We start from the raw sequence: 9,593 nt of genomic DNA on the forward strand, positions 1-9,593 counted from the left end.
GAACATTAAAAAATCAACTTCATTACAGTATACAGCATGCTGTTTTGCGGCGGTGTCCGTGTCCTACTATCCCTAAAATGAAAAGACACACGAGTCACAAATTGTTACGTGCAAACCTTGCGCCTGATGAATTTATGAGTAAACTACAACCCCGTTCTTGTGGAAAGAGACGGAAGGGGGATGTGAGCGGTAAATACAAGCGGACTGGTTTGAGGCCATCCACAGAGGGCAAATTCAACATGCATTTAAAGGGATAGTTAACCTAAAAATGCAAATACTGTCATCGTTTACTCAACCTCATGTTGTTTCGAACTTGTAGCACTTCCTTTCTTCTGTGGAACACAAAGACATTTTGGATTAACGTTCTGTTTGCTCTTTTACATGTAACAATGAATCTTCTTTAGAAAGCACCAGAAAATACCCCATGTTACTTAAACACAATATTCCAAATCTTATAAAGCCATATGATAGTTTTATGTTAGAAATGTTATAAATGTTAGAAATGAAATAAAAATGTTCTTTGCATATGTTTGCAATGTTCCTCTTTCCATTCAGTAATTGCGACCAGATCAATAAATCTGTGAGAACCACATTCACAAACGAAACAGGATCAAGTTCATCACTAAAAGATCTGTTCATTAATCTCTCAAACCTGCCATTTAAATTTTAAGAAGAAAATGGCATTCCTATTTTATATATATATATATATAGCGACACCTTCGGAGTGAGAATGGGTTGCAACATAGCAGAGTCATGTGGAACCACTTTTATCATTCTTTTATGCTCCGTTTTGGTGCTTTAAAAAGTTCTCCAGTCCTCACTCACTTGCATTATATTGAAAAAGAGTAAAAAATATCACGTGTTCCACAAGGGATAGAAAGTCTTAGAAGGTCATGAGGGTGCATGAGTAAACGATTACAATTTTTGTATTTAGTCGAACAACACATACTCTATGTTTCTGCGTGGATATCGAATGCATATTGATTTTGCTAATGAATTCCAAATATTTCAGGCGAGTGAGAAACACACAGTGTGTGTAATTAACTTCTCTCCAGCCTCACTCTCCCAACGCTCCAGCCCCTTCACTCGAGCTGTGTCACCGGGCTATTGTGTTTACCGTGCGAGAGTGTGTGCGTGCGTACGACACTGTCCTCTCTCTCTCCCTGAGGATGTTGCAGCAGTAGCCGTCTAATGAAGTCCCACAGAAGGGAGCTAAACCTGTCTTGTTTTTTCATGCTCTCCTTTTGGGCCAAGAACTTAATTGGGGACTGAGTATCCAATTAACGCTGAACGATTGAGGGGACTCATGTGGAGAGCATAAGGTGGCTCGGCTAATATTGTTTGGTGCTGCCTTGTACCGGAGCAGGAGACGGTGGAGGCGGGGGCTTTAAGTGGGTAGGAGGGAGCTTTGGGGAGGGTCTAAATGGAACCATCGTTTAGCCTAGTGGCCGGAGGGACGTTTAATATCGAGGGACACTGATCGTTTACTGTAAGTGCTCGCTCCTTCTCCACCCCTGTCCAGCTGCCGCAGTGAAAAACCCATTAGTGTGTTTATGAGCAAGGAGGACACTGGATGTTCACGCAAACAAAGCCGGATGTCCTTTCCGGAGACCAGCACAACTAGGTCACAAACAAATGTGAGGACAGGCAAGCGCTTCTTTGGAGAGGGGGGGTGGGGGGGAAAATCACATTAATGCCACCGGGACAGGGAGTCCCTCAATCCCTTCTTCATTAAAACTAAATAAAAAAGCCAGGTCATTTATCTCTTTCCCTCTAAAGCCATAAACACAAATAGGTTCACTCTCCTATTTTTCTCTCACTCAGTTCTACGGCATATATCATTGACAATAAAAGTCCGCTTCTCGGGATTTACTGTACTAAATTGGAATGTAAAGAAAGAGAGAGATAACAGGGGTAATTGGAAGAAATATGGTAAGGATAATAACACCAGGGTTGCCATTAAGTTGTCCCCTTTGAAGAAGTGAGACGCACTGAGGGCCACTGGCATTGCAGCCTAGCATTGGCCGCTAGTCAACGGATTTAATCAAAACTAGCCTTGCATACTGAGTAAGCCAACAATGGTGGGCGAACCCTGGGGGGCATGAACCCTCAAAAGCGTTTCAGCTGGGTCCTCAAATAACAAACGGATGCTAGATCATTGTGTCTGTTATTAATTGGATTACAATTAGCCAGATTTAACCCTTATTAATGGGGCTCCCATATATATGACGTGGCAGTCTCCGCTGGTACAGCCCAGCCAGAGAGGGGACCAGCGCTGGTCTCAGGATACAGCGGGAACCTGGAGGATGACAGTGACAAATCATCACTAAATTACAATAACTTCACGCCATCCCATGCAAGGTGCAGAGAGAGGGAGGAAGAGGAGGAAAGAGAGAGCATGACTACATAAATCATGACAATCATCCACAAACGGAGCATATAAGGTGGAGGTACTTATGTAAAGAAAACATATTAAAGAATGGGAAAACATCTATTTTTAAATAGGAGAAAAAAACTATTGGCATTATAAAATAAATCATACCATTAATTGTTCAAGTTTGTGAACTAAAATTGGGAAGGTCAGTATTTGGGTGAATCTAAAAAAAAAATTCTAAGGAAGCCAGTTTATGCCTTAAGAGTAAAATATCAAAATCTCATTTTTTTTAAACAAGTTTTCTTAGAAGCGATATCTTTATGTACACTAAATAAAAATGATATCTTTCACATTACATGGGGAGTAAATGCTGCCATGGAAAAAAAAAATACAGTCCCAAATTTTTATGGTCCAATAAGCTTAATTTATTCATTTATTGATATTGGTGTGAAACAAGAACTGGAGATTCACCCATGTTTATATCATGACACAATATTCTGTATCAGATAAACAAAACTTTTGATATGATTTAATTAGTTGCTTCTTACCAACACGATTGCAAGTGTGTATGTAAGGTTTTCTAAATGTGTGCATGTTACCAAGGGGACAGTAACCAGGGCACGCTCAGGAGCACCATGGGAGAAGGGGAACATTATTAGTGTATTCGGCTCAGTCACCACAGGAGGCCACCGTACCACATGCGGACAGTCTTATCATCAAAAGTGTTCGAAATGGCTCATTCATTACATTTGGTGATGGGGTTAGTCGATCACACAAAGCAATTTTTCCTTTATGTTTTTTTTTTTTTTTGCACAATACCTTTACAAACACCAGATAGCAAATGGACAGCAATGAGACGAGACATATGAATGGCTTTGTAGCTTATCTTACTCGCTCTCGACCCACATACGACAGGAAAAACCTTTGATACCAAATCTATTCGCTGACACTGCTCATGTTCCCAAAGCAAACCTCTTCCGACCTCCGGCCTCTCCCACCGTGCCCCCGGTATGTATAAATGGTTTACGTCTTCACCCTCAGCAGCGCACCGTATGTATAACTGCTCTTTTGCTTCTACTTTTTGTCCTCCCAGCAAAGAACCAGTAATGTTAAGGACGTCCTATTTGAATGACACCTCTATTGTATCAGCGGAGGCGGGACAGCGGTCCTTTGGACTTGAACTTCAACTTGACCTCCTTGCCTGGATCGGATATCAAAACACAGTGCCATCTGGCCCAAGTTCTGCCCCCAGAGTGGGCTCAGGAGCGCAAGGTTAATATCATACGGTTAGGGAGCGGAATAGAGACTGCAATTATCTTCAATTCCAGGACAGAAAATCCTATTATTTGATCCTCGGTCTGACAGATGGAGCGGCAGACACATCCTCTCCCATTCCTGAGCAAACCAATCTGGTGGCTGGAGCCACAGCAACAGAGAAAGAACACAATGGTGGGAGAGGGCAGAGGGTCAGAAAGGTTGGCCCTTTTTTGTGTCAAGGAGGAGTGGTGCTTCATGAAACCTGAGCTGCTCGTTTCTTCTCCTCCCCACAAGCCGGACACCACAATAGAACCCGCAGGGCTGTTTGAAGCCCTCAAGCATTAGCTCTGCTGCTGGGAGCTGGAGAAGCTGATGACGTTATCTTATGGGAACCACTCTCTCAGAGGGGTCTCGCAACCTCATGGTTCATCATCGTCATGCTGCTGCAAAAACACATTTTATAATCCGCAAAAAGATTATAAAATGTTTGCACTATATATTAGGGCTGTCAGCGTTAATGTGTGCGATTAATTCAAAATCCTTAACGCGTTCAAATAATTTAACACAAATAAATGACTGGAGCACGTGAAATTGCATCATTAACGTTTGATGATCTTAGAAGTCTGGAGTTTATCCCTCTGAGCATCTACAAAGCACCTGTAACCCTGGTAGGCGGAAAATTCTATTCTCTGTCTATCTATTTTGCTTCTGTTTGCGATCAGAATTTTTTTTTTTTTCTTAAGTTGCTAAACTCATTGAAAGTTTTCAGTCCTATGATCCAGGCATACGTGAATTAATTCAGACAATCATTCTAAAACAGCGCTAATGTTATGCAAACGAGGGTTATATCAGAGATGGCAGAGAGAATAGAGACTCATGTTGCATTTCCAGTACTCATTCTTGCGTTTCGCTTTAAAACACTAACTCTGTCATATTCTGTGATTGTTTCGGAAGAGCGCGAGTCCTCACGCATCGTGCTGTGTGAAATACGAACGTCAATCCATCCCACCGCTGTACGGCCGCCAGATGTGACGCAAACTACGTTTCTCGGCTGGATAAAGCAAACCAGCGTCTTGCTAGTAAAGATTTAATGGATGAGGATTGCAATCAAGGTAGAGACGATTACGGTGACGTACAGGAGTCGTAGAGTAAGCACGCTTAAGTCGTTATAATGTGCAAACAAACTGTGTATGTGCTCTCGATTTGATTTGCCATGTGTATGTTGTTTCTGTTTAGTAATTCTGAATGGCTTCGTATAGGTTACTGTATTACACTGGTCTTCAATCCTGCTCCTGGAGGGCCACTGTCCTGCAGAGTTTAGTTCCAACCTGCTTCAGCACACCTGCCTTTATATTTTCAAGCCATCCTGAAGAGATTGATGAACTGATTCAGGTGTGTTTGATTAGGGTTGGAACTAAACTCTGCAGGACAGTGGCCCTCCAGGAGCAGGGTTGAAGACCAGTGCAGTGTATTAGGTGCATTCGGGTCAAGGGTGGCAGTTGATTTAGTTTTTTCTGGCATCTCTATGTGGTCTGGTTCGGTATTGCAACTTGACTTGTCTAAAATGTAGACAAGCTCTTTGCTGTTGTACTGTACTCATGGCAGACTTTGAATTCTTTAGTTTTTTTGGTGTGCATTACTTTTGTGAATTATGCTATTGATTCCTTATATAATTTGGTTAATTGGTGTCCTTTTTTGGAAAGAAACGTAAATTTACATTGAAAAAAGCCTAAATTTACATTGAAAAAAGCTTGCAGAAAACAGTTTTGTGAGAATCACCATATAAACCTGATGGTTTACTTGTGGCGAGCAGGACGAGTTGGCGTGATTACTAATGAGAGACGCACCGGTCTCGTATCTCTCACGGAGGAGCGGAAGCATAAAAGGAGGAGCAACGACAGTCGAGAACGAGAGAGGCCAGGCCTGGATTTATGTTGCGTTTTATTTTGTTATATGTGACAGCAGTCGTCCGTGAGGGGCTGCTGTCTTTACTTTAGTTTTGTATTCGTTTAATTTATTGTATTTAAGTCTGTGAATGTTTGCCAGTTCCCGCCGCCTCCTTCCCACAACAACGAACTGCATTACAATAGCAAATAATGACAGAATTAACATGTTGAACAGATAAATGGTGTAGGTTTAATTTCACGACAAAGATGAAAAAGGCGATTAACAGTGATGACATTTTTTTATCTATTGACAGCCCTAATATATATTAAGATAGATAGAAGATTGATAGATGGATAGCATATCCTTGCAAAAAATAATTATTGCAGCTTCTTTCCTTTGCCATGATCCTAAGAAGGCCATTTCCTTATTTTAACAGCTGAAAATTACACTCTTGATAAGGGGCTGCAAAAGTCATTCAAGGGAGTTCCTAAAATGCCATAACAAATCCAGCCACAAAATGACCACAATAGTGGTGTTCGATTGCCCCCAAATAGGCACGCCATGTTCCATAAGCCACATGCAAGACCTTGCCCCGGGCATCCCATGGGCCTTGTGTTCAAGGAAAGATCTCAGCTCCCTGCTGAGCGTTGCCTACAGTTACTGTAGCAACACTGATGGTCCAGGACAAAACTACTAAGGTGGACTGAACGCATTAATAGCACTTGGGCAACCAAACCCTACCAGTGATCTTTAAACCATTGATAGCATCATAGCCAACATTTCCATCAGTGCAGCCATCTATCAAGAAAGATAATTGACTCCCTGTTAATAAAATTATGTTCAGTGTCCCATAAATTGCTTAGATAAATACGTTTTGTTTCTTTAAACGACACACCCAGCGTGAAGACCATTAGACAGTGAGACCTAATCGAAGACCCGTAGCTCACAAGCAAGCATCCAGGCGTATTTTTTAAGCAGTGTGATTTTGATATCGCTGAGAGACAGCGATCACGGGCTAACGGGGCGGAACGCAAGTTTGAACATCCTCTTTAGGACCCCTTCAGAGTTCATTAGGACATCTACCAGCACTTCATTAGAAATCTTTCAGTGGCCATGAGATACGTGTCCATGTCACATTAATTAAGTCTCCTGCCTCTTCTATTTTCTCGCCGATGTCACCAGCAGTTATTGGGCCTGTGCTTGGCACTCGTCGCTTGTCAGAGACATGGAGAGGTTGAGGGAGTCGTCTGAGAGAGCCCTGATGAACGACACGGACAGTTCGGAGTAAGAGAGCTCGCCTCACGCTGATGAACATGTCTTTTTGATGACCACTAAACCCACTCAATGCCGCTGCCAAGGGTAAATCGAATTAAAGATTGCAATTTGGCCCGCAGACTTGGACTTGGCACTTTCGTTTTGGACAAGTCTTTCGCCTGGAGGATCAACGGCTTAAGAGGCACAGCTTTTTCAACTAACAAAGAGTAAAAGCACAGACTACACTTGCTGAATCCAGCTCATGTACGGAAAAGAAAGAGAAAAATCAGTTAATTTTTTTTAGTTTCTCTCCTGTTTCCTCAAAAACAGAAATTAAGCGTGTATCTACATTTTATCATGTGTAGTATCACCTTTGAAAATTGCAGGTAGTGGAGTGTTTAACATTCTCTTGTCAAGCATACCCCTGCTGGGACAATAAATGCCTGTCCAGTTTTGCTCACAGCGGCGGCGGCAGATTAGAAACAGCAGGAGGACGGTGTAGTGTGAATACAATACCGATAAGAACGCGCGTCTTAGCCCCATTGCTATGCCTTTCCTCGGTGAATGTGAGAACCTGCTGTTTTCTAATATTTACACACAACTAGAATCGCAAATGTACCATAACTGCATTGAAAGAGCTCTATCTCTCTCTGCCATGTAAAATCAGTATATTTCTTTTTTCCATGTGTGGGTATTTTGGAATGGGGGCACATGGGGACGGGAATAAATACAAAACACAATAACAGTGAAATTTATTTCATCTTAAGGAGCGAAAGATGGAAAAAAAACAGAGGTGGTGTTGATAAATCGCACAGAAGAATCTATTCTTTTATGCCCCCAAAACACAAATGAAGATACGAGATGGATAAATTTATCAGATGCCCTAACAGAGAAGAAATGACCACAACAAAGTAAAAAGAATGAAGTCTGTGATTATAATTAGCTTGGAACCATCATTGAAGACCTTTAATTTTTACATTCTACCACTGCCAACTACCCCCTCCCCTTATTCTGATACTAACCTGTGGCTCTGAATGTTGGAATTGTAGGACAGAAAATGCCACTGTACTAATATAAAATAGTCATGAATGTAGTTTGTATTCCAACATGCAGCCAAAAGCTCCCAAATCTCTTGGCAACAATCATTTAGATGCTTCTGTAAAAACACTACCATTCAAAAGTTTGAGGTCGGCAATTTTTAGTAAGTATACTAAAGTATATTGTATGCTCACCAAGGCTACTTTTTTTTCTAAGTTTATTTTTTATTTTTATCCAGTTAAAACAGTAATATTGTGAAATATTATTACACTTTGAAAATAACATTTTCTTTTTAGTTTATTTATTTATATATATATATATATATATATATATATATATATATATTTTTTTTCTGTAATGGAAACATATCACATGTCAGTGTTACATGATCCTTATTTTAAAAACATCTTTTATCTTATTATTATTAATGCTGTGCATACAACAAATGTTGTGCATACTATAATAACTTTTTAATAGTACAGTATAATCACTACTTTTTTAGTATCCTTTGAAGAAAAAAGGTTTAAAACAGCATTTTTTATATATTAATCTTTTATAACATTATAAACGTATTTTGATAAAGTTAATGCCACCTTGCTGAATAAAAATAAATAAATTCTTAAATGACCACAAACTTCTGAACAGTAGTGTAGCCCTAATAATGAATTAAAATTATTTTCCCGTCCCTGTTTTAGAGTAATAAATGGAGAACCATCTTGCCATTCCCTAATTCACAAAGTTTCATGAGTGCAGCAAGTCGATAAAAGCTAAAGTTTCGAAACAAGAACACTAGTTACCGTTAAAAACAAACAACCTCCTTCCGAAACATTGAGGAAAGCAGAGAGCCAGTGGAACCTCTGTGAGGAGAAATTATTTTCCAGCATGCAGCCCTCCAGCAAACCCCAACAGCCCAAGACAAACTCTTAGAAACTAAGAGAGTGGATATAAACACAGGTCAATCAATGGCCACAGTCAGGACCATCAAAGCAGCATGTCCTCCGGTGAGGTACAGGTGGTAATGTTGTGTTTAAGGTTTGCCTCACCCACCCTCCTCCCCCCAGCTGTGCAATCATTATGTACTACTGCCCCCTACTGCGGAGCAATGGCTGTGCGCCCTGAAGGTCAGTGGTGAGGAAGGGGAAGAAAGCGCACAGGGGTGCACTTTAGTCCTCACTGTTGGAACAATCGATGCCGGCATCAGCTCAGGGCTCACGCGGCTCCGCTCTGAAAACAAACATTAGGAGAAACATCTTCCCCCTTCACTGTTCTTGCTGGGCCAACTGAGTCTAACTAGAGTTAACAAGGCAACCAAGGCCGTGGTCCCCCCTCAGCAAGGAAACCAGAGAGGGTGAAAGGTGGGAGATTGGCCTCAGAGGAGCTTTGAAATGGGCAAATTGGGGATAACAGCATCAACGATGGTTTTTGTGTACATGAGAGAGAATCGCCTAATCTGCCCTAGGGCAGATGATGATGGACAACTGCAATCAGTTTAGTGTTGAAAGAAAACAACTCAGGGTTTTTGGGAACTACACAAGTTGCAATGGTTTGGAAACTTAAGTGCATCAATTTACCGTGCCATACCCAGGTTTTGTATGGTTTGTTTTGACTTTACACGTCTAATTTCAAAGAACACGCTGAAGCATTGAGAAATCCAATTCAAAATTTCAGATTCATCTAAGGCTGGGTAAAACTATCCTTTTCCCAATTAACAATACATTTCCCACTTAATTTTGAATTAATTGTGATCTTCATTCCATATATCTTTTGCTTAATGCCTATTTTC

The sequence above is a fragment of the Phoxinus phoxinus genome, assembly GCF_949152265.1.
Source record: "Phoxinus phoxinus genome assembly, chromosome: 13".
In the NCBI taxonomy this organism is placed as follows: Eukaryota; Metazoa; Chordata; class Actinopteri; order Cypriniformes; family Leuciscidae; genus Phoxinus; species Phoxinus phoxinus.